At 47.6% G+C, this 26,276-nt stretch overlaps 1 long non-coding RNA gene across 1 annotated transcript in view; it reads left to right on the forward strand.

The window, feature by feature from the left end:
- Nucleotides 1-1,357, forward strand: part of LOC148002859 (uncharacterized) — a 2,478-nt gene extending 1,121 nt beyond the window's left edge. Inside the window, exons 2-3 of the long non-coding RNA XR_015631599.1 lie at nucleotides 57-450; nucleotides 997-1,357. This is a non-coding gene — a long non-coding RNA (uncharacterized LOC148002859). The remainder of the gene's footprint in view (nucleotides 1-56; nucleotides 451-996) is intronic.
- The last annotated feature ends 24,919 nt before the right edge of the window (nucleotides 1,358-26,276 follow it).

The following is a 26,276-nucleotide window of genomic DNA, read 5'->3' on the forward strand; positions in this document are numbered from 1 at the left end:
AGTGACCCACTCATTCTCACTCATTCTCCTTCCCTCCAACTTTCCGCCCACCTAAGGCTGCTGCCATGACTGGGAAGCATCTGGCTCAGAAGCCCGTTGACTACAGACAAGTCTCTTTCCTTCTTGGGTACATGGCAGAGAAGAAATGAGAGATGATCCCCTCTGTAACTCCTGATTCATTGTGGTACTGGCTTTGTGGCTGAAACCCTGCTTTCTGAGATCTGCAGCCCATGGGGCTCCAGCGGGGTTGTGATTGTCCGTTTGGATTCAGAACGGCCCTCAGTCCTGACCCTGGCCCTCATAGTTGGCAGTTGGATTTTGGGAAGGCAGAACCAGGATTGAAGACCATCCAGAGAGTAACCCCAACTCTTTCATCTGCCCTGCAGTCAGAGAAATGCTGCCTGCTCTTTGCTGGGCCTGTTCTGAGGACCCCCAAGTACCCCTGCCTGGGTGAGTGGCTCCGCCCCTGTGGGCTTTAAGGAAGAGGTGCAGGCTACGGGGGGTGGGGGTGGGGAGCCCTCAGCCCCTTTGGCTGCTGAGACTCTTACGTGAGGCTAACCCACAGAGCCTCTGCGTTCCCCACAAGACCTTTCCTTTGCACCCACAGAAAGTCCCAAAGTTGCCCCAGGCACAAGCTTTCAGGCTGGTTGGGAGCTCAGTGGAAGGGTTAGCAGGGCCTACTTGTCCCCCAGGCTTCCCAGACACACAGAACAGGAAGCTAGGGGGCATCACTGTATGGATGTGAGAGATGCCAGGCGGGTCTCAAAGGGGTTTGAGAACAGCCAGGACCAGTGTGACCAGGGAACGTGTGGGGACAGGGAGTAAGGGGTTCTGCGGAGTACATGTTGAAGGGACACTCTGAACACAGAAGAGAAAGACTGCTAGACCTAAGAGAAGCTGAGACAGAGAGCAGACTTGGTGAACATGTGTGTGTCCAGAAGAAACTGAGGCCCATAGATATTGAGATTTCTTCTATCCTGTTACCCATGAATATAGATACCATGCTGTACTGGCTGGCTTTGTGTGTCAACTTGACACAAGCTGAAGTTATCACAGAGAAAGGAGCCTCAGTTGAGGAGATGCCTCCATGAGACCCAGCTGTAAGGCATCTTCTCAATTAGTGATCAAGAGGGTAGGACCCAGACCATTGTGGGCAGTGGCATCCCCTGAGCTTGTATTCCTGGGCTCTAGAAGAGAGCAAGCTGAGTAAGCCAGGGGGAGCAAGTCAGTAAGTAACATCCCTCCATGGCCTCTGCATCAGCTCTTGCTTCCTGGCCTGCTTGAGTTCCAGTCCTGACTTCCTTTGGTGATGAACAGCAATGTGGAAGTGTAAGCTGAATAAACCCTTTCCTCCCCAACTTGCTTCTTGGTCATGATGTTTTGTGCAGGAATAGAAACCCTGACTAAGATACATGTTAAGACAGTGTCTCGGGGCTGGAGAGATTGCTCAGTGGTTAAGAGCACAGACTGCTCTTCCAGAGGTCCTGAATTCAATTCCCAGCAACCACATGGTGGCTCACAGCCATCAGTAATGGGATACAATGCCCTCTTCTGGTGTGTCTGGAGAGAGTAATAGTGTACTCACATAAAATAAATAAATTCTTTAAAAAAAGAAAGAAAGAAGAAAAGACAGACAGGGTCTCACTCTTTAGCCTAAACTGACTGTAACTTGATAGATATGTCGTCCAGACTGGCCTCAAACGCTCAACAATACTTCTGCCTCTGCCCCCCCTAAAAGTGGGATTGTAGATGTTAGCTACTATGCCTAGCTCTAAGGAAGTCTTATATAAATTTGAATATAATACAAGCAAACGAAAAACATCATTTCATGTAAAAAGCATCATTGCTTTTGGAACAAAAAAATCCCGAAGCGATTTAACGCTATTATTTTTTTTAAAAATGCATGAGCCAGGCAGTGGTGGCACATGGTTTTAATCCTAGCACTTGGGAGGCAGAGGCAGGTGGATCTCTGTGAGTAAGAGTAGCCTGGTCTACAAAGTGAGTTCCAGGACTACACAGAGAAACCCTGTCTTGAAAAACAAATTAATAATCATAATGATAATAATAATATAATACAAATCTAAAATAAAAATTGCATGAACTAGGGTTTTGTTTCAGTGTGTAAAGGCACTTGCCTATAACTTCTGTTCCAGTAGATGGGACACCCACTTCTGTCCTACACAGGCACAGGCACATTTGACATATGCACATCATACATCAAAAAAACTCAAATGCAGGTGAAAATCAAACCTTCAGCCGTGGGTAGTGGGGCTGAGCCGCTTGCATTACGAAGCAGTCCACTTATTCACTGCCCTGGGCTAGCCTTACCCAGTGGCTGTTCAATAGCCCCCTGCTCTCTGCATGTGGAGGCGGTGATTCAACGCGGGCAGCAGGGGCTGTGCATAGGCGCCCCCTGGTGGTTGGCTCCGGAAGAGGCCGATCTCTGCCCTGCAGTAGCTTGAAACAAATCCTGCTGTTCGAAAGCTGGGTCCCTCCAAGGAGAACCCATTCCCCTTTCCTTTCCAATAGTGGCTCCCTCTGCATTCTGAGGAACTCTGTCTCATACAGGGTATCAGGGGCTGTGGCAATTGTGTTCATTGGGGCTCTGAAGCAGGCCTAGTGGTCAGACCTATCAGATTCCACAAGAATCTTTTGTAATGGAATTGTTATCACAGGGCCCAAGACAAGTTATAGGCTACGTCAGAGCTCTGGCGGTTTCTCAACTGTCGGTAACACAGCTGACAAGAACTCCAGCAAGGCTTGGTGCAGGTGTCTCTGAGAGTAGCCCTGGTTCTGCCCTGACTCAGCTTCTTGGGTTGGTAGGACAATGCCAGCCTCGACAGTGACAGAGTTCACACCAATTTACTGAACACCAATACCCTTTGACACTCAGTGAAATTCCTCCCTCAGGAAGGAACTCCGATTTTCATGTTTTGAGACAGGATCGTATGTAGCTCAGGCTAGCCTCAAATTCATAGTGTAATTAAGGACAACCTTGAACTCTTCCTCTTCCTACAAGTGCTGGGATTCCAGGTGTGGGCCACTACCCTGGCTAGATCATTTCACTCTCAGTTGTTGAAATATGTATCCCTGAACTTTTATTTATTTATTTATTTATTTATTTATTTATTTTGGTTCTTTTTTTTTCGGAGCTGGGGACCGAACCCAGGGCCTTCCCTGAACTTTTATTATTTTGTTTTTTTTTTTTTCTTTAAAACAGTCTCATCTGGCCCAGATTAGCCTTGAACTGGCTGTGCAGCTGAGAATGACCTTGAACTTCTGATCTTCCTACCTCTACATAGCTCTTGAGTGCTGAGATCACAGGCAGTGGCCTGACCTAAGAATATAGGTATTGGGCTGGAGAGATGGCTCAGAGGTTAAGAGCACTGACTGCTCTTCGAGAGGTCCTGAGTTCAATTCCCAGCAACCACATGGGATACGATGTCCTCTTCTTGTGTGTCTGACAGCTACAGTGTACTCAGATAAAAATAAATAAATCTTAAAAAAAAAAGAATGTAGGTATTTTCAGCTGGCAGTGGCTCATGCCTTTAATCCTGCCACTCGTGAGGCAGAGGCAGGTGAATTTCTGTGAGTTCAAGGTCCACAGTCTACAGCAAGTTCTAGGACAGCTAAGGCTGTTACACAGAAAATCCCTGTCTTGAAAAACCAAAAAAAGGGGTTGGGGATTTAGCTCAGCAGTAGAGCACTTGCCTAGCAAGCGCAAGGCCCTGGGTTCGGTCCCCAGCTCCGGAAAAAAAAAAAAAAGAAAGAAAGAAAGAAAGAAAAAAGAAAAAAAAAAGAAAAACCAAAAAAGGGGGGGGGCTGGAGAGATGGCTCTGCAGTTAAGAGCACTGACTGCTCTTCCAGAGGTCCTGAGTTCAATTCCCAGCAACCACATGGTAGCTTACAACCATCTGTCATGGGATCTGATGTCCTCTTTTGGTGTGTCTGTGCACTCACATATATAAAATAAATAAATCTTAAAAGAAAGAATGTGAGAGAGAGAGAGAGAGAGAGAGAGAGAGAGAGAGAGAGAGAGAAAAGAATATAGATAATTTCTTGGCCCATCGAGATGACTTAGCTGATAAAGATTCTTGGTACTAAAACTGATGGCCTGGATTTGATCCCTGGTAGAGAGAGAACACACCACACCACACCACACTAATGTAATTAAAACATTTTTTCTTGTATGGCCACAAAGCCATGATCACATTCTTCGAAATCAGCTTAAGGCAGGAGTCTCTTTCAGATCAACAGACTTGATGTGAAACAGATCTGAAACAGATAATTATGCCCAAAGTCACACAGCTTCTAAATTCTGGTGGTGGGATTTGAACCCAGGGAGTTGGTTTGGAAGCCCATCTCTGGGCCTTAGTTTCTCAATTTGAAGAGGAGGTGACAGTGATTCGCTGCCTTCCGGGACAGCAATGGTGTACCACGCTCCTCTCGCTTCCAGTAGCCAGGTAAGAACAACAGGACAGGACAAGCCAAGGGCAGAGTTCACAGAAAATACGTATAATTGAGAAGAAATACGACAGCTAAGGGAACCCAGGTGTGCTGGGCCCGCCCCCATACAGTAGGTCTCTCCTTATCTCATGTATGCTTTACCTCAGCCGTTCGAGCATAATTAACAGTTTCTTTTTACAGGTGAGGGGACTAAGGGGCTCAGAGGGAGGAAGTGCTCAGGGTCAAGGTGGAGGCTGGCTAGAGTAGCTTTTGAAGCCACGCCTGTCAGGGCAGAAAACCCAAGGGCGTGTCAGGAGCCAAAAACAGCCTTCATCAAGAGCTTCGGGGCAGCCTGCCACCCTGGGGTGCGTGTTTCTGAAATTATTGCTTCAAGGCTGGAGATGTCAGCTCTGGTGGTCCTGGGCAAAATAGGACTTCATTGGAAGCATGTGGGATTGCTCACGGGATGGATTAGGAAGAGGAAACCAGGCTGAGAAAAACGGGAGTGTGGTACAGCCCTTGAGCCTGGAGTTAGCAGCTTGTCCATCCGGGCCCTACCCTTGGCGTGAATCTCCAGCTGCCTGGTTCCCTGTTTGGGTGTGCTTTCTAAGACTTAGGTTCAGAGACTCAAAGGGCCAGGCCAGGAAGTAGCCGTGAAGAAATATAGTGCCTGCCCATCACAGAAGACTGGAGGCCCGCACATTCTTGGAAGGTTCTAGAGCACTCGGGCCATGGCTCGGGTGTTTCATCGGGGAGTGAAGTAGCTTGAGTTGGAGGGGATTCCCCATCACTTTCCTCCCCACCCGCCCCGGACTCAGCTAGCTCTGGTTTTCACACTGTAGTTTTGCTTCTGGTCCTCTGGTGTGAGTCACGCATAAAAGTATCTTGTTTTGCTCTGCCTGTGACTACTGCTGCTGCCACCTTCGCCGCAGCTGCCACCTCGAGGTAGGAGGAGGCTGGGTCCCAGGCTGCACAGAGCCTGCTTCTAGATAAAGGGCAGGATGCCCTGTCTACTCCGCGGTGCTGTCGTTTTGAGGGCAAAGCCAGTGGCAGGGGGAATTTTCCAGCCTTTGGGTCACATGCAAATCGGATGCAAATGTTGGGGAAGAAAGGGTGCCTGCCCTAGAGGACTTGGGAGAATGAGGTGCCTCTCTGGCTTGGGGGGCACCTAAGAGTCTCCTGGAGACCTGGCTCTGGTCACTGCTGAGCCGGCACCCTTAGTACACCCTGAGGGCCTCCGTGTGAAGGTTAGGTAAACAAAAGAAATACAGGAAGTTCATTGTACGCATATATGAAATTGTGAAAAAATAATTAATAATTTAAAAATTTTCCCAGCTGGCTTGGTCATGGTGAGCAAGCTTGAAAGACAAGGAAAAGTCTGGGAACACGGGGAAGAAAGGGGTTCTGCCTCTCAGGGTCCTGTTGAAGCCTCTCGTTATTAAGGATCCTGGGTCTTTAATTTTTTTCTTTTTCTTTTTCTTTTTCTTTTTCTTTTTCTTTTTCTTTTTCTTTTTCTTTTTCTTTTTCTTTTCTTTTCTTTATTTATTTATGTCTTAGCACAGCAGCCTTGGCTTGCGGCTCTTCTCCCTGCCCAGCTGGGATCTGGTTTTCCAGGACTCTGACCAGGAACACCCTTAACATAAAGAGACAGGAACTGACCCCCTAGTGTAACCCTACTGGCTCCTGGTTTTATTTTATCAGATTGTCTTCCCGGCTCCAGAGCTACCCTGCAATCTCACTTAATCAAAAAGAGAGAAGGGAGAAAATAAAAAGCTAAATTTCTTAGCAATCCTTTGAGACGTAATATGTAACCCCCCCACATACACCCACACAAAAGGCAAATTAATTTAATTTATTAATGCCGAGTTACCTCCTTGTGACTCCCAGGAGAAGCCCACACCCATCCTTGGGGGCGTTTTCTTTTTTGTTTGTTTTGTTTTCTCCCCCCCCCCCCCAAGCTGGGACCAAACCCAGGGCCTTGCGCTTGCTAGGTAAGCGCTCTACCACTGAGCTAAATCTTTTTTTTTTTAAAGATTTATTTATTTATTTAATGTATACGAATACACTATAGCTGTCTTCAGGCACACCAGACCTCATTACAGACGGCTGTGAGCCACCATGGGGTTGCTGGGATTTGAACTCAGGACCTCTGGAAGAGCAGTCGGAGCTCTTAACCGCTAAGCCATCTCTCCAGCCCTTGTTTTGTTTTCTTGGAGGACTCTTTCTATTGTAATCAGCTCCTGCTCTCATACTGGCTATCCTGAAATTCTTTCCTGTGTTGTCAGCATCCAGCTGTACTGAGTTAGGTCTACAGATGGTTAAGGACTGTGAATGATAACATGAGCTGTGTCCCCTGCCCTCGTCCCTGCCACCATGACCAATGGTAATATGTGTTTGTGGTCTTATGGCAGAGACCCATTCTGAAGCCCTAGTAGTAATATGTATATGTGCATGTGTATGTAGTGTGTATGTGTATGTATATGTAATGTACATGTGTGTATTGTATAATGTGTATGTATATGTAATATATATATGCAAATGCATATGCATGTGCATATGTAATGTGTATGTATGTGTAATGTGTATGTGTATGTAATGTGTATGTAATAAATGCATTACAGGCATGTGCCCCACTGTGTGACACATTTCTGTGACCCAAATGCCTGGAACAGTCTCAGCCTTCAGGAGGTTGGGCCCAGACATGGGGATCAGTCTACATGAGCTGATATACTATCCTCACCCCCAGCCCTTATCAAAAGCAAACAGTGAGGCCTGCTGCCTCATGTCTGTGATCCCAGCACTCAGGGAAACAAAGGCAGGAGGATGGCTGTGATACCCATTAGACTATCTCCCTCTCAAGCCAATGAGATGGCTCGGGGTGAAAACAACTCACCTGCCATGGAGCCTGAGAACCTGCGTAGAAGGAATTGGCTCTCAAAGGTTGTTCTCTCTCTCTCTCTCTCTCTCTCTCTCTCTCTCTCACACACACACACACACACACACACACACACACACACACACACACCATGAAACAAACAAAAACAGAATAAAGAGTATTTTCTGGGGACTGGAGAGATGGCTCAGGAGTTAAGAGCACTGAGTGCTCTATAGAGGACCTGGGCTTGATTCCTCTATCGAGGACTGGAAGTACAAAGTTGACAAAGTTGTCTTTTGTTGTATAGTGAGTTCAAGGCCAGCCTGGGCTACATGGGACCCTGATGATAGAGGAGCAGAGAGGGAGCAGGAGGGATTGTGAGCAAGGGGGAGGAAGGGAGGAGGGAGACTTGTGTCCTTCCCTCCTTTTGGCTGTCAGACCGTTGAAGCAATAGGCCTCGAAGAATTAACATTTCTCTAGGATTCTCAGTCTGGTGAAGGCCAGTGCCTGACAATAGGAGGAGCTGCCTTGCAAGAAGAAATTTCACAGTTCTGATCCTCACAGCTCCTGGATTTGTTTTTAATCTTTGCAATAAAACTGTAACAATTTTATATAAAGCTGCCCTAGGAAAGATAGAGAAAAACTGGAGCCTCTCTTGTTCCACCTCAGTCAAGCTCTGTCTTAACAATTTTCAGACTCAGATTCTATTCACCCACAGGTTGGTTTTGAGTGTGTGTGCAAATTCTCCTCAAAGCAAACTTTTAGGGGAGAATTCCCTATTATCCTCTTACACATATGCAGAACTGAGTGTGCATGTGATTAAAATCAGATGCATTAGCTGGGTGGTGGTGGTGCACACCTTTAGTCCCAGCACGAAGGAGGCGAAGACAGGCAGATCTCTGTGAGTTCAAGACCAGCCTGGTCTACACAGTAAGTTCCAGGACAGTAAGGCCTACATAGTGAGGCCAGGGCTACATAGTGAGACCCCTGTCTCAAATAATACCCCCCCCCGGGGGAAGGAAAAAGAAAGAAAAGAGAAAGAAAAAAAGTCAGATGCATTATGGGAAGGATAATGCACAGTAGAGAAATGGTTAATCTGTCAATCAAAATAGAACCCCATCCAAACTATGACCCTAGCAACCAAAAGTCTTCTTTAGAACCCCATAAAGGAAGTCCACCCCAAACAATGATCAGAACCCGAGTATCCTCACTCCTGTGGCCTGGCGTCAATCTTTTAAAAACTATTTTGGGGCATCAAATAGAGGACTTAGCAGTTAAGAACGCTGGTTGCTCTTGCAGAGGACCCAGGCTCCGTTCCTAGCACCCACACAGCTCATGACCATCTGTAGCTCTAGTTCTGGGGGATCTGATGTCCTTTTCTGCCCTCCACGGGCACCAGGCACTCGTGTGACATACATCCCCACACACAAAATACTCATGAAAGAAAAAAAATTTACTCTCAAAAACATTTATTTTGGGCTGGAGAGATGGCTCAGTGGTTAAGAGCACTGACTGCTCTTCCAGAGGTCCTGAGTTCAATTCCCAGCAACCACATGGTGGCTCACAACCATCTGTAATGGGATGCTCTCTTCTGAAGTGTCTGAAGAGACACTTATACAGTGTCTCTTCGTATATATATTAGTACACTTATACAGTGTACTAATATATAAATAAAATAAATAAATCTTTAAAAAAAACAAAAAAACATTTATTTTTTTTTTAAAAGATTTATTTATTTATTTTGTATATGAGTACACTGTAGCTGTCTTCAGACACACCAGAAGAGGGCATCGGATTCCATTACGGGTGGTTGTGAGCCACCATGTGGTTGCTGGGATTTGAACTCAGGACCTTTGGAAGAGCAGTCGGTGCTCTTAACCACTGAGCCACCTCTCCAGCCCTTATTTTTATTTTTAATTATGCGTGTGTTTCTACACATGAATGCAGGTGTCTGAGAGGCCGGAGGAGACACTGGATTTCTTAGAGCTGGAGCTTCCAGTTGTTGGGAACTGAACTTGGGTCCTCTACAAGAGCTGTGTGCATTCTTAGCCCCTGATCCATTCCTCTGGTGCTTGCTGTCAATCCTCCCGGGTGTGTCTCTGATCTCTACCAGCAATGTACTTTGAATAAAGCTACTTTTATAAACCTGTGTGAGCCTTCACTTCAATTCCATGAAGAAGAGGCCAAGAATCTGAGGGTTCATTAAGAGAGTCCTGGGATGTTGCAGGCCTGGGTGAAGTTGCTGATGGTTTGATCTGAAAAACCTCTTTCCCCAGGACCCACGGTGAGCTGCCACAGGGCTGAGTCTCAGGCTAATGAACTCTGCTGGGACTTTTTGTTTTCTAGTCGTACTTTTAATTAGAGCCGTTATTTAGTGTGGACTTTTTCTTTCATTGTGAGGTTTTTTCCAAACCAAATTCTGAGGTTAACTAATAAGATGTATTTGTTAATCAATCCAGCCTGGGTTTCCAAGAGAAAATAAGATGCCATGATCAAAATGTTGGGCTGGGGATAGGGATGTTTGAGGCCTTGGGGGCTTCAGTGACCTCACCTGAAGGGTCCTGAGGGTCTTGGGTCAGGACTCTCAGGTATCGCTGCTGTCTTGTTGCACAGTGATGTGTTTTGCAGAAGCAGAGAAGCTGGAGTTGCTGTTGGAAATGCGGATTTGGTCTGGTCCAGGAGCTTCTGTTGTGAGCCAAAAGCCTGAAAACCTACAGCTCACTGGGAAAAGGCTGCCAGCCTTGGGACGTCTTTGGTGTCCCTGCAGGGAGCCCCCACAGTCTATCTGAAGACGTGGAGGGGAGAGAGGATAGCCATCAGGCCACAGACCAGACCAAACCACCTCTTGGAATCCCTGGGTGTTGTTTTTTTAACAAAGTATCAAACATTCGATTTTGCCATTGAAGACTCGGGAACCAGATGCTGGGGTAAAAGCCTGCTGGCTCAGAGAGGCAGAGAAAGCCCCCAGCTGACCTTCCTCCACAGCTGATGTCTCGAAAGGAAGGTCTCCTTCTCCAAACAGACTCAAAAACCTCTCAAACCGAACGTCTCTCCTTTCTGCTTCCTGTGTATCCTGACTTCCTCTCACTCTCTGTGGTTTTTTTCCTGTGTTCACTTCCTGTCATCTGGTTGCTTGCTCTGCCTCTTTGGCCTGTGGTTGACTTTATTGAATCCTGTTGACAATAAACAGAAAACTCTTGGATTAAAGGTGTGTGCCAGGGCTGAGCCACGCCACAACTAGAAACAGGGTTTTCCAGTAAAGAACACAATCTTGGGGTTCAGATATGTGGTCAAATATTCTACAACAGCAGTGTTTGTGTTAGAGCTGAGGCTTCCTATTTTTTGTCACAGTGCCTCAGTCTTGGCATTATGAATCTTTGGGACCAGGTGGGGATGGGGGTGAGGGTAGGTAGGTGCCTATAGATGGAGGGGGTGGGGCAAGGATGAACATGTGCATATGTACATGCATGTAGTGGTCAGAGGTCAACCCTGAGCGTTGTCCTCCATGGCCATCCACCTCACCTTTCAAAGAGGTTGTTGACAAGTTCATTTTTATCTTAATTAATTATTTATTTATATTAATTATTTATTTATATTTTGAGACAGGGGTTCACTTCTCACCATGTTCCTCTGCTGGCTAGACTGAAAGGTATGTACCACCATGCCTGGCCTTGACAATTTTATATATATATATATATATATATATTACATTCTGCTCACACTCCTAACCCTCCCTGCCTCCTACCAAGACCTTTTGGTGTTTTTCTGTTTTCTTGTTTTTAAGATTTATTATTATATGTATCTGAGTACACTGGAGCTGTCTTCAGACACACCAGAAGAGGGCATCAGATCTCGTTATAGATGGCTGTGAGCCACCATGTGGTTGCTGGGATTTGAACTCAGGACCTCTGGAGGAGCAGTCAGCGCTCTTAACCGCTGAGCCATCTCTGCAGCCCGCTGCCCTGCTTTAGTGGTGCCATAGTATTCCTTGTGTGATGAACTATGTTTAAATGAGTTGCCCCTCTTTTGAACACCATCCAGGTATTTCTGACACTTGTAGCAGTAATCCGTGCTGGGCGTACTTCACACGTAGGCAAGTCTATCTGTGGCTAATCCCTAGCTGTAAAAATCTTGCCTAAACAGGAAGAGCGTTTGGCCTGCCATTGTGATAAGAACTTTGCCTCCAAAGGGGTGCTCCCAGCTCACAGCCATGTGGTTCACCACAGGTTACCAAATGGGATGATGGCCTTCTGATAGGAGAGGCATATCCCACTGTATCTGCTTTCTGTTCTACCAGAGAACTGAGAGGCCATTTTAAAAAAAAAGAATTATTTTATGTATATGAGTACATTGTAGCTGTCTTCAGACACACCAGAAGAGGAGATCAGATCCCATTACGGACGGTTGTGAGCCACCCTGTGGTTGCTGGGAATTGAACTCAGGACCTCTGGAAGAGCAGTCAGTGCTCTTAACCACTGAGCCATCTCTCCAGCCCCAAGAGCTCATTTTTAATTCTTCTTCTCTTAGCTCTCTATGACACTCACCCATTTTCCTTTGGGTTGTTAGACTTCTGAGTTTTTAGGGGTAACATGCCTGAACTAACCATGGGCATTATGTGCCTGTGATCCCAGAGCTTGGTGGGGCTGGAGCAGGAGGAATAGGGGTTCAAGGCCAGGTGGGAGCTACAAGAGACCTAATCTCAAAAACAAACACTCCCCATACCCCAGCAAAATAGAAACAAGAAGCTGAGAGATAGCTCAGTGGGTGAAGCCGTTACTGTGCCACTGTGCCAACAACGCTCATGGTGTGTGTGTGTGTGTGTGTGTGTGTGTGTGTGTGTGTGCGCGTGTGTGTCTGTGTCTGTTCCTCCTTTTCCTCCTCCCCTCCTTCCTCTCCCTATCCCCTCTTTCTCTTTCCCCTTTCTTAATTCCTCCTCCTTCTCCTCCTCCAAACCTCTCCAGGTTCTCATTATACAATCCCAACCTGGTCTCAAATTCAGGAACCCCTGAGTGTTGGGATTAAAGGTGTGCAGTACCATGCCTGGCAGGCCTATCTTAATGTGGACATGCTAAACACACCTGCAGGACTACCATTGCTGACATCCCTTGGGTACCACTCACATGTGAGCCTTACATACATAGATTTGACTCACACCCCAGAAGGCTGAGGGCTTCCTGCAGGACATTTGCAGTGGGGTGCCTTTTGTATCCAGCCCTAGAGGATCACAAGGTGTACCCCAGTGCCTACAGCTCACTACAAGCCAGGGAGCCACGCACGTTCCGCCTGGAGCATGTGGCTAGTACATTCCTGCCTCAGGGTCATGAACCCATACTCACCTCTGTGCCCCTGCAAAGATGACGATGCACGACCTTAAAGGGGGCTTTTGCTGCAGGTGTTTGCAGGACTTTTGGCAAATCCTGGAGAACCATCAGATTGGCTGGTCAGTAGGTGGCTAGGATCCTTTTGTTACTGCATTTGGGTGGTAGAAGCAGAAGGATCAGGAGTTCAAGGGGCAATGGCAGATCTCAGCTACACAGCAAGTGTGAAGCCAGCTGGCTACATTGAGACAGAACTCGTGGCAATTAATCCTCCATTTTAAAAACTATTTATTTATTTATTTATTTATTTATTTATTTATTTATTTAACCTATGAGTGCCCTCTCTGCATGTACACCTGCATGCCAGAAGAGGGCATCAGATCCCATTACAGATGGTTGTGAGCCACCATGTGGTTGCTGGGAATTGAACTCAGGACCTCTGGAAGAGCAGTCAGTGCTCTTAACCAATTAATTAATTAATGGGGGCTTAATCTCTCCAGGCCCCCCAATCCTCCATTTTTTGACCTCCTTATTTGAGTGCTGACATTTCTATCACTAACTGTCCTGGTTTTTTTTTTTGGAGCGGGGGACCAAACCCAGGGCCTTGCGCTTGCTAGGCAAGCACTCTACCACTGAGCTAAATCCCCAACCCACTGTCCTGGTTTTTAGATGGTGGGATCCTGTAAACTTGCATAAAGTCCTGTGCCTCTGTCAGCCTCTGTCCCTGACCCCAGACCTCCTTACTCAGCTGTCACCAACTGAGCATGTGCAAAAGGTCCAGGGACTGCCATGCCCTGCTAGGGATTCAAATTCTTGGACATGAAACCCCCAAAGGAAGATGGCAGCTTCAGACTGTTATTGTCAGTAAAAGGGCCTGTGTGAAGATCAAAGCCTGAAGGAAGTAGGTGGTTCTCTGACAAAAAACATCATATTTTTAGACATTCTCTGTGGTGTAGGATGTTTTGCCCCAGGCTGCCTGCTGGTGAAGGGATGCGGCTGGAGGTGCTCCCCACCCCCAAGGCTGCCATCTTGAGCTGAGGGTTCTTGGGAAAGGGTTTCCTGACACAGGCTGGATGGAGCTGGGAGGCTGAGGGTGGGAGAAGCATCCACTTTCCCTAAAGGTCAGAGTACCTACTTAGGCCAGTATTGTTTTGGGTTGAGGGATGGGGGCTTCAAGCCCCACCCTATCGAGTAGCCCAGGCTGGTCTTGAGATTGTTCTTAGGACGAACTCTGCAGGGCTGGGGTCTCACCGTGCTCCACCGAATCCTACTGAGAGCATCAGAAGCTTGGCCGACCTCCACCTTCGTCTTCTGCTACACCTTCGGCATGTGCATATCCACACCTTCTGAAGACCGGAATCTGCATGCAGTGGCCAAGGAGAACTATACATTCACTCTGTAATCAGGGCTAATTGGTGTGGTCTATAAGAGGAGAGATGCCAAGATCCAGGAGTTGCTAAACCAAACGCCCAGGAATATTCATTCCATGAAGGATCAGAATAGCTCTTGGGGTCTGGGAAACCTCAGAGCAGGACCCAACTTGGCTGGAGGACGGGAATGGTGGAAAACGGCGCTCATGTTCACAGAATGGGCGAGCTTTGAGGATGAATGCTTCAGATCCTCCTTGTTCGTTAAGATGCCTTGTCCTTAAAAGTGCCTACCTCGGAGAATTGAGCTGCCCGCTCCCTTCATGCAAAAAGGAGCAGAGACAAAGACAGTTTGGGGGGGGTGGGACCTGGGAGGGGGGATGCTACCCAGCCCTTCCTAGCTCTCTTCAGTGTCTCTCCCTTATAATCAGTATGCCTTTCTTTGCCTTAATGTTTATGCCACAATCCCAAGCAAGCAGGCTGGAGTGGCCAACTGTAATTTATATCATTTTGCATCTGGGCTACAGGCTCTTAGGACTCAACCTCATGCAAATGGGAACCACATTGGAGAGGGGGAGACCAAGCGGAGACCACATTAGGATATGCTCCCAGGAAGCCACCTGTTTCTCGTTTGGGACATGCATTGGTTCCTTGTCCTCCCATCCCAGTGCCTAGTGGTTTGTGGAAATGGCAGAGCAGCTCTGTGCGTTCTCCTTGACTAGCAACCGGCACTAAGGCTGGGGTGAGCCACTTGCAAACCTCTGAATGCCAGGCTCAAAGCTCTGCAGAGGTCGTTGGGCGCACTCTGTTCTGTGTTCTCATCGGTCTCCACAGAGCAGCTTCCTAGAGAAAGTAGAATGTGGTCAAACCTTAAAGTCTGTGGGAGGCCTGGGGCCCCTGGCTGGGGGCAGGGCTAGAGGACTCTATATCCCCGTTCTCTTGAAACCCAAGAATAGATACACTGAGGTAGGCCAGGGAGCCAGCTGTGCTGAAAATGAAGGGACTTAAGGTCAGTTATGTCTGCTGGCTCAGATCTGCAATCCTAGCATTAAGGGAGCTGAGGCAGGAGGATTGCAGTGAGTTGAGGCCAGTCTGGGCTACGTAGTGAATTTAAAGTCAGTCTAGTGTAGGAACACGAAGTTCAATGCCAGGGCAAGGGATGTAGCGCTGTTAGTAGTGCTTGCCTAGAATGCTGGGATCCCTGGGTTTGAGTTCCCAGCACTGGGAATCTGAGGACTCAGGAAGGAGAGGCCGGGCAATCTTCGGCCATATATGAGGTCAGCCTGAGCTACGTGAAACTGTCTTGCAACAAAATAAACAAACAAAAAACGCTAAGTAAGCCAATGTACAATGGTTGGGACAGCACGCGCGTGCACACACACACACACACACACACACACACACATTCACCTTTTAGTGTAAATAAAATAACTTTTAAGAACGTTGTCACGGGGGCTGGAGAGATGGCTCAGTGGATAAGAGCACTAGCAGTTCTTCCAGAGGACCCAAGTTCAATTCCCAGCAACCACATGGTAGCTCACAACAGTCTGAAGCCCTGGCACAGACACACATGCGGGCAACACAATGTACAGAAATTAAAATTAAATAATTACAAATAAAAGAATGTGGTCATACCGGCGATCTTGAATGAGAGTCACCCGTGGGACTGGGCATTCCCAGGAATGATCTTGCTTTCTGTTAGCTCATTTGTTTGTTTGCTAGGGTCTTGTTTTTAAATAATATAATGTTTTTATTAACTCGTGGAACATTTCATGCAACGTTGCTTGATTAAATTTGCCACCTTCCTCCTCCCAGCTCTTCCCAGATCCCCTCCTCCATAACCCCTCTGCTTTGTCTCCCTCCCCCCATCCCACACAGAACAGACTGTCTCACAGCAACAGTCCTGGGCTCCTGGCTTTTAAAATCTCTCCTCCCCCTCTTCCTCCATGGCTCCTGAGCCTCAGGGGGAGGGGTTGTGCTGTATCAACAGGGGTCAGGTACCTCATGGCCAGTTGATCTCTCTGCATTTTGACCGGTGATGCCTTCTGAAACCATCTCTGTCTGGAGCTGAGAACCGAACCCAGGGCCTTGCGCTTGCTAGGCAAGCGCTCTACCACTGAGCTAAATCCCCAACCCCTTGAGTATATGTATTCTCTAAATGGATAGAATACAGTTAGAGATTATAGATATAGATTCTATGTGAGTATAAATATTCTGTAAGCATATAGAATACAGTTAGAGATTATATGAGTATGTATAGATATAGATTCTATGTGAGCATATGTATTCTCTAAATGGATAGAATACAGTCGGATGGAGCTTAGCGGCAGAGCTCTTATTTGGAATCCGGAAGAGATAAAGCCCTTCAACTCTAACACTGCAAAAAAGAAAAATCAAACTTAAAATATTTGGGAACCTACAACATGGGCATTGAATAACAGCCTGGCTCCTGTTGGCTTTCTTCTGGCTTCCTTCTTGTCCCCTTAGTCCTTCTACCAGGTTTTCTTTGTCCCTTCTTCCACACCTGTGGTCAGCCCTCTGCCCAGCCGGCTCAGGTCTAGGCTTGTGCTGAGGTCTGAATGTGTACTCCTCAAAAGCTTGCCAACCCAGTCCTCCCAGACACTCGTGGATGGCATTTAGCTATGGGGACTTTGGGAACTGATCAGGAATGTGAGAAAGGTTTTAGTGTGAGAGTAGGGTCATTCTGATGGCCTTACACAGTCAGTCAGGTTATAGAGCAACCAGAAGACCCTCACCAGAGGCTGCCACTATGCTCCTGAGTCAGATAAACCTTCATTCTTTAGCGATTATCCCAGCTTGGGTATTTTGTTTTAGCAACAGAAGATGGACTAAGGCAGTTTGGCTTCAGGCTGATCAGGTCACAGGGCCTGAAGTTTAGGGGCCTTTTCAGTAGTCCTTGACACTCCGGACTTAGTGTGGCACAGGGACCTGGGGAAGGCCTCCTCCTAGACTTGGGGGCTGAGTCTCTTGTTCAGAAAGACTCCATGATTTTCCTCTGGAGTCAGGAGTTCTTTGGCCATTTTGACAGGTTTCTCCCAGCTGCCACTGCCCCTAGTGAGAGCAAATGAACCTGTGTGTCACCACCTGGCATCCTCTGGTAGTAGGTCTGCCTGGGCAATGTTAGCTGACTCTTAGAGACACGACAGAGGCCTTTTGCTGTGATGTAGAACATTATCTCTAGAACATAAACATGTTCTTTGAGATGGGAAGGGAGGGGGGGTCTCATGTAGCCCAGGCTGAAATCACTAAATAGGATACCTTGAGGTTCTGATCCTCCTGCCTCCACCTCCCAAATGCTGGGATTAAAGGAATGAACCACCACACCGTTTATATGGTGCTGGGAATTGAACCCAGGACTTCTGTGCATGCTAGGCAAGCACTCTACAACTGAGGTATATCCCGAACCCCATGAACTTTTTTTTGGGGGGGGGAGGATCTCTGAACTTCAAAGTTCCATTTGCTCTCTTTATTTTCTTCAGAAACCAGGGCATCTCCTGCAATAGAAGAAACCTATGACAAAGAAAATCAACAGTGTGGGCCAAGGGGGCTCCTGGGTGGGAGGGGACTGGCTTCCTCGGGCTTCTTATTTTTCTGGGGCATACGAGTCTCCCCGGGGCACACAGCACTCCCCCTCCCGCTCCCCCAGACCTTTCAGGTGAGAAAACTTTCCATTGTTGCCCTATCTCGTGGTAATCCACTTGCCTCCTTGCTGGAACCACAGGTGCACAGATCTGAGGCCTGATCTGTTCCACTGGGTGCCAAGCAGGGCAGGGGACGCGAACCCCAGCAAGAAATAGCGCCCGCAACCGCAAGGCCCGGTGTGTGCGCCCTCTGAAACCATAGGTAAAGACAATTACCGGCAGTTTCCATCCACCGTTTTTGTTTTTTGTTCAAAGGCCACCGAGCATTCTCAGCAGCAGACCTGAGGCGTAGTATTCCCACCACACGCCACCTTCATAAACGTGCGATAAAAGCTGTGGTCGCTTTGTCCCGGCTCTTCCTTTTAACAGTCAAACCTTCAAGTTTGATGTTGAAACTGCTTTTTTCTTCAAGTGGGCTTTGATGCTTAGATAACGCTTAGAGATAAGGAACCTGCCTTCAAAACCGCTCACTGTACCTCCGGCTCACCACTAGGAGCGTCACAAGGGAAAAAATCAGACACCTGAGCTCATGAGAGGGAAGAATGTGCTGAGTCTGTGAAATGCTCGCTGCCCGCTTGGGAGATTTGCAGAGAGGGAGGGAGGGAGGGCGGGAGGGAGGGAGGGAGAGAGAGAGAATGAGAGAATGAGAATTGAGGAACTTAGATTAGTTGACAGAAAGTTTGCCTAGCATGTACAAAGCCCAGGGCACTGCATAAATTATTAATAGTGACATATGCCTGTAATCCCAGTACTTGGAGGATAGAGAGGCAAAGGATCAGTGGTTCAAAGTAGCCTTGGCTTCATAGGGAGTGAGAGGCTTGCCTGGTGTGTATGAGAGAAAGGAAGGAAGGAAGGAAGGAAGGAAGGCAGGAAGGAAGGAAGGAAGGAAGGAAGGAAGGAAGGAAGGAAGGAGAAAAGGAAAGTGGAGAGGGCTGGGATCTTAAATTTACACAAACCAGACACTGGCAATGTATGCTTAAAATCTAGATCAATAGTTCAAGGTCATCCTTGGCTACAGAATTGGAAACCAGCCTGGTCTACATAAGATCCAGAAGAAGAAGGAGAAGAAGAAGGCAAAGGAGAAAGAGGAGAAGAAAACAGCAACAACAACAACAAAATGTCAGAGCTGTCTGTTCTGCTTAAATAGAAAGACTGACAGTCACGTGCGGTTTGTAATCCCAGCACTCCACCAGGTGAGGGATAAGGTTTGAGTTCTGGGTTAGCCTGGGCTACCATTGCAGGCCAATATCTTAAACAAACAAACAAACAAGCAAGCAAGCAAACCCTATGAGGCTTATGTTAGGAGGTGCCCAGTGTCCCTTAGGAACTGGGCTATCTGAATGTCTTAGGAGTTGGTGCTGGCTCTGGATTCACTGGCTCCTGTGGGTCAGGCTCATAAGTATTTGCATTCTGCCCAGGCATAGAGGGCCACTTCTGGGCTCCCCAAATTTAGATGCTGGAGCAGGAAGACCTTCAGTTCCAGGCCACTGTAAGCTGCAACCACTGAGAGAATGCTGAGACCAAGGGAGGGTTTCTTGGCAATGATTCTTACTGTCTGCAGAGACAAGGCAGAGACTTCTGAGCTCTTCACCGGGACCAGTGACTTCCTCGGTGTCTTAAGACAAACTCTGTTGGCTCTTGTCATAATGGTTTATGCTTGCTTTTCTTTAATTTCTTTATTGTATTATTTTATGTTATGGACGTTTCGACTACATGCATGTCTATGTACCGTGTGTGTTCAGTGCCCACAGAGGCCAGAGGAGGGCATTGGACCGCCTGGAACTGGAGTTATAGACTATCGTGAGCCATCATGTGGGCGCAGGGAACTGAACCCCCATCCTCTGCAAGAGCAGCCAGTACTCTTTTTTTTTTTTTTTTTTTTTTTAAATAAGCAAAGGCGAGGTTTATTACAGAGATCTATTACGGAGATCTCCAGGCCGACACGTATCCTGCGCAGGAGACAGAGGTGTCGACTGCAGCCAGTACTCTTAACCATTGAGCCATCTCTCTCTCTCTAGCCCCATTTTCTTTCCTTATTCCTGTTTTAGAGTCTCATGTAGCCCAGGCTAGCCTAGGACTTCCTGTATAGCTAGGGTCATCTTTTATTCCTAATCCTCCTGGGTCCACTTCCCAAGTGCTAGGATTACAGGTGTGGGCCACCATGCCTGCTTTATGATGTTCTGGAGTGGAATCCAGTCAGAGCGTTGTTCACAATAGGCAAGCGCTACGCCGAACTCCTAAGCAGCCCTCATTTTTAGCTTTGTCTTGTGCCCCTGAACCCCAAGGATCTGATTCTGTGAGGTTGAGGGGTGAGAGCCAGTTTGGATCAGAGAAACCAAGTCTTAAACTGTCTCTTTCCAACTGTATGACTTTAGGTGAGTTACTTTGCTTCTCTGGGCAACGAGTTCTTCATCAGGAAAACGCAGGTTTCATAGTAAGAACTCTTTAGATGTGAGTGGCACTGCCAAGTGATGAAGTCTGTGATTCTATGAATTGCCAGGATTTGCATAAATATAACATTTAGGTTTCTAAATTTTTTTTTTTTTACATCTTTCAGCAACTGGTTTGATCTCTGCCACAGAGCTGTGAGGAAGCAGGCAGTTGTGCCAAGTTTTCATACTCCCATTTCACAGATGGAAAAATGGAGGCACAGAGAGGTCAAGTGGCTAACAGGGGAACAAAAAGTGATAAGCTGGTCAGTGTCTAGGCCTGGGCAGATATACAGGGAGCTATGGACCCCTATCTTATGGGGCGGTCTCACAAGTGGGAAACACAAAGTACCACAAAGGAAAAAAAAACTTACTTTGGTCTCTGGCAACTTCATGACCCCAGAGATTTGACTTAACCTTCTGAGCTGGGATTAGAATTTCAGGCTTTGAGCTGCACAGAAGGAGAGCTCTGCCACACCCCAGCTCTGGAGCCCAGAATCTGAATCTTATGAATTTTATGATTTAACACACCCAGAACACACACACCTGTCTCTCCCTTTGGAGCCTGGCTACACGATCTGGAGCTTTTGGCATCCCCCTGCCTCTGTCTCAGAGTGTTGAGACTGCAGACGTGTTCAAGCACATCTGGCTATGATCTCACTTTCAAAGCCCAAGGCTTTACAGAGGCAGCAGGGTCAGAAGTTCAAGAGAAATCTTGACAGTCAAATTCAAGGGCATCCTGGGATACAAGAGGCCCTCTCTCTTCTTGAGTCAAAAAGTTTGTCACTGCGCCTGATAACCTGGGTTAGTGTTCTGGAACCACAAGGTGGAACGAGAGAACTGATGACCAAAAGTTGTCCTCTGGAGGATGGGGATTTGGCTCAGTGGTAGAGCGCTTGCCTAGCAAGCACAAGGCCCTGGGTTCGGTCCCCAGCTCCGGAAAAAAAAAAAAAAAAGTTGTCTTCTGATGTCTACAAATATACCATGGCATGAGCTTGCCTTCAACCTCCCCGACATACACATCGTATACATACACACATGGCAAATGCTCAACACACACACACACACACACACACACACACACACACACATACATCATATACACACATACATGGCATATATACATACACACAAGGGTGATAGAAATGAAATTTAAAAGTGTTTCTTTTTAAGGAAAATTTGTCTTTGTGGGGCTGTGCTGGCACACGCCTTCAATCCCAGCACTCAGGAGGCAGAGGCAGGCGGATCTCTGAGTCCAAGGCCAACCTGGTCTACAGAGTGAATTCCAGGATAGCCAGGAATACACAGAGAAACCCTGTCTTGAAAAACCAAAACCAAAACCAAAAATAAATAAATAAATAAATAAATAAATAAATAAATAAATAAATAAATAAATAAATAGAAAGAAAGAAAGAAAGAAAAAAGAAGAAAGAAAAAGGGAAACCGAGAAAGAAAGAAAAAAGAAAAGAAACATCGTCTTTAAATTATATATATAAATAAATGGGGGTAAAGACATTAGCTCACCCTGTGTGTACAGGCTAGGGCCACAGTTAAGTGTCAGCTGCTGGTGCCTGACACTGGGGAGTCTAACCTCTCCTGAGGCCTGAGGCCTAGAGTTTCTATGGGACACTTTTCATTCATGGTTCTGAAACTGGGAGAGGAGAGGACAGGAAGGAGTCCCTGCCCGTGGTCCCTCAGGAAGCCTATGCAAACATGCAAGTGGAACCCTTGACCTCAAGTTGGGCAAAAGAGGACACCACCAGTTTCCAAGGACCTAGCAATGGCTTTTTTTTTTTTTTAAAATGTGAATGAAGGCCAGTGGGGACTGTGACTTCAGATGCCCTCCGTCTCTGATGCTACTTCTTATCGAGGGCGACTGACCACAATGAACAGCCTTTGAGAGACCACAGCTCAGCTGGCTTTGATGTCGCCTGCCCCGTGGCCTGCCTATGTGGATGCAGCGATCCTGCTACACACCCACTGGGCCCCGCATCCCCTGCAAGCGATTGGAAGTCAGGCTTCGCAGCCACTGTGAGAAGCCCCCACCGCAAGCCGCCCCAGCATTACTCACAGCTTCCAGTACCTGCCCGAGTTCAAACAGGAAGCCTGGTTTTTTCCTGTGTTGATGACAGCTTGTGTTCTCTTTCTGTTCAGCTTTGGGGCTCCCTGATGGCGTGGGCTTCTGGGGGTGAATGTTTGAGGGTATCGGCGTGCTTTGGGGTCTTTCTGGCAAATGCCTCAGCAGAACCACTTCTTCTGGCAAGGCTGGGCGAAGGCCCGGAGGGTAACCCAGATCATCAATTGCTTCGCCAGTGAAGGCGGACTCTGGCCAAGTACAATAGTGGCCCCTGTAAAACATACATGTTCCATCCATCCACACTGAAGTTGCGTGTCTTCAGACAAACCAAACCCTTTGCATGTTCCTGGGTTACGGCCTGCTCTGCTCCCCGGGCCTAGACAGACACCCAGTGTGTGCTCCCCTAAAACGAGGTCTCTCCGTACCCCAGCCTGCCTGCTCTTAGCCACATGTGGGCCTCTGTGGAAACATAACATGGGTTCCTGAGGGAGGGCTGAAGGGATGGTCTCGTAGAATTTATTGTGTATTATAGTGCCTTGTAAATTACTTGAAACCTTTCTTTTAAGACCCTAGACATTCACCTTAAAGCTTTATTTTCTTTTCTTTCTTTCTTTTTTTTTTTTTCCGGAGCTGGGGACCGAACCCAGGGCCTTGCACTTGCTAGGCAAGCGCTCTACCACTGAGCTAAATCCCCAACCCCAAAGCTTTATTTTCTTAATGGAAAAGTCTTCCATCCTGGGCAAAGGGGAAAATGAGTGAAAAGCAAACCTCGCCCTGCCTGAGACTGAAGAGCAGAGACTTCAAACCCACAAACTCCTCCTCCCTCTGCAGACAGGGTCCTGGGTATCCCAAACCGCCTCAAACTCATTACCTTGCCAAGATGACCTCCCATTCCTGGTGTCACGTCCCCAGTTATGGGGCTGCAGGCACACTCTACCCTGCTTGGTATTGCGTAGGTTTGGGCCCTAACCCATGGCTTTCGTGCTTAGTGAGCAAACTCTCTGCCAACTGAAATGCATCTCCTTTCCCAACCAACTTATTGGGGGCTAACCCCGTATAGCCTCCGCCTTCACGGCACTTCCTCGTGAGAACAGAGACTGCTTGGTCCCTCGGGTGGGCGTGGGGCCTGTCTTCTCTACACTGAGACTTGTGGACTCTCTGCTGTGCTGTGCTATACCCAGAACTATACCTGCGGTCATCATTGTGACATCAGAACCGACAGTCAGTCTGGCCACACTGTTGTCAACACAACTCCCAAGAGGCTGACTGAGGCAAGAGGATTGGGGGTTCAAGACTAGCCTAAGCAACATAGCAAACCCCTGTACCAAAAGAAAAGAACAGCTGCGAGTCGCTGTGTTCAGAGTTTTGCATGTATTCCCCCAGTTAATATTACAACCCTACATGGCAGTCATTCATTGTGTGAGGGGACTGAGGCACAGAGAAAAACTAGGTCTCCCTTTGGCCTCCCCATTACGCCCTCATGCTGGCACAGTGATGGTAGGGTATGTGGTACTTTCTTCAGAGCCAAGGGACAATGGAAGGTGGGTGGTCTGAGGGGGAGGGGAGATGTCCCAAGACTTGGCTGAAGTCAGATCTCCAGTTAATACCAGGAAAGGACATTAAGATTCTCAATGAATGCCCAGAGGAATTCCCCCAGAAGGCCAGAAGGGACTTTGGCCTTGCTCCCTAAATTTAATATCACAGAATTTTCCTAAAGCAAGCTGCAAAGTAGGGCATGATAGCACATTTCAGTAATCTCAGCACTCAGGAAACTAAGGCAGGAGGATCACAAGTTTAAGGTCAGACTGAGTTACAGAGTAGAATCCAAGCATTCATTCAAAACAACCTGATCCTCCAGATGTGGTGGTGCACGCCTTTAAACCCACCTCTCAGGAGGCAAAAGCCAGTGAATCTCTGTACAGCACAATGAGCTCCAGGCTAGTCAGGGCTACATAGTGAGACCCTGTCTCAAATAGAAGACAGACAGACAGAGAGACAGTTGGATGGATAGACAGATAATAAATAAGCAAATGAATAAAACTGAATTAGCATCAGGTTTGGTGTCACAGGTCTGTGATCCTAGCCCTTGGGAGGTAGAAGCAGGACGAGGAAGGAGTTCAAGAGAATCCCTGGCTACTGAGTGAGTGTGAGGCCGGCATCACTACCTGGCAACAAGCTTCAGTGCAAACCCTAATCCCACCGCCATCTCCTGAACCAGAAACGTCACGTCTGGTTCAGCATCTACAGCTTTAAAAGCCCTCCAGGCGGTTCTCATGCACAGCAAAGTTTGAGCATCCTCAAACTCCAGAGACATTATTTTGTCTCTCACTCGAAGGCCTTCTCTGATGGAGAGTCCATTGCTCCACAGAGCAGCTGACCATTAGTAAAGTAGGCTGAGTTAAGTACAAGAACTTTGGGTAGAACAGTGTTTGTGGTAGTGGTAATCCAAAACGTCATGTACATTTTCAACAGTGAGGGAGTGGGTGCACACTTGGAATTCTGCACAGTCATCAGCAACGAGTAAATAAATGATTGCAGCCAAGCAGGCTGATTGGTCTTGATTGACTCCCCCAATCGGGACTCCCCAATCAAGTTCTGCCTGGCTACAGCGTGAGATCAAGGCTAACCTGGGCAAAGTACTGAGACCTTGTCTCAATATAAAACAAAAGGAAGGTGATGTCATTCAGTGGTAGAGTGCTTACCCAACACGGGTAACGTCCTGAGTTTAATCCCTAGTACAAGAAAGAAAGGAAGGAAGAGACAGGGAGAAGCAGAGACAGACAGAGAAACATGGAGACAAAGAGACAGAGAGACACAGAGAGACAAGATAGAGATACTGAGAGAGGCAGAGACAGAGAGACACACTGACAGGCAGAGAGAGAGAGAGAGAGAGAGAGAGAGAGAGAGAGAGAGAGAGAGAGAGAGAGAGACAGAGAAGCAGAGAGAGAGAGAGAGAGAGAGTTCATTTTGAAGAATGTCATCTCAGAGAGACAGGAGGCAGGGAAGGAGGAGAAGGAGGATGAGAAAACAGCAACAACCCCCTCCCTCCCCATGGGGGTCTTCTTAGGATTTGGGGCTTCAGGGCTAGAAAGCCCTCTTTGTTCTTCATATGGCTGCAAGAGCTCACACAGTGGGGCTGGGGATTTAGCTCAGTGGTAGAGCACTTGCCTAGCAAGCGCAAGGCCCTGGGTTTGGTCCCCAGCTCTGGAAAAAAAAAAAAAAAAAAAAAGAGCTCACACGGGATGAGAAGACCTGGGATTCTGGACCCTTGCATTTAAAGGCCATCCAAAAGGAACCTTTGCCTTCCTAGGTCTTCCTGGTGGCTTTTAGAAGTTACTCTGCGGGGCTGGGGATTTAGCTCAGTGGTAGAGCGCTTACCTAGGAAGCGCAAGGCCCTGGGTTCGGTCCCCAGCTCTGAAAAAAAGAACCAAAAAAAATAAAAAAGAAGTTACATCTGCCCCAGTGCAAACTGCTTATCACTAGCCTGAGGGTGATCTAGTTGTGGGCTGAGAGTCAGACCTAGGGTGCATTTATTTGCCTTACGCCTTTGCCAAAGAGCCGTGACAGCCTACTGCTCCCCTGAGCCCTTGCCCATTGCTCCATGAACATAGGCGACCTGATCTTCAGAAGGAGGCTCCCTCTGGACCGCTGACTTCTCTCTCTATCACAAGTATCCCATGGGAGGCTGACACAAATAAGAAGAGAAGAGAGCTGCTCAAGACCCCGCATCTGTGGGATACAGCTCAGGTCCAGTCATGGTGCTACAATGCTATGCTGCTGCTGAGGCAGTGGTATGCTGGCCTTGGGTGACATCTGAAGTCCTGTCTACTCCTGTCTGCAGTCCTGGCTGATATCCCGAGGGTGTGTGATCCCAGCATATGTTACAGACATCTAGCACTTGCTGGGTGAGTGAAGAAAGATTTTAGAAGGTGTCTGCAAAATGGGCTCAGCAGCTGACCCCTGGGAGTGGGGGTTACAAGGGCCAGCCACTTAGGTATCTGAGGTCCTCTCTACCCCACAGTAGAGAGGGCTGGGTCCCACCCCTAGAAACACTTCTGTATGCAGTTAACTTGAGACAGTTTAGCCTCAAGGGAGAAGAGCC

Source organism: Rattus norvegicus, chromosome 10 (genome assembly GCF_021556685.1).
Source record: "Rattus norvegicus strain SHRSP/BbbUtx chromosome 10, alternate assembly SHRSP_T2T, whole genome shotgun sequence".
Classification (NCBI taxonomy): Eukaryota; Metazoa; Chordata; class Mammalia; order Rodentia; family Muridae; genus Rattus; species Rattus norvegicus.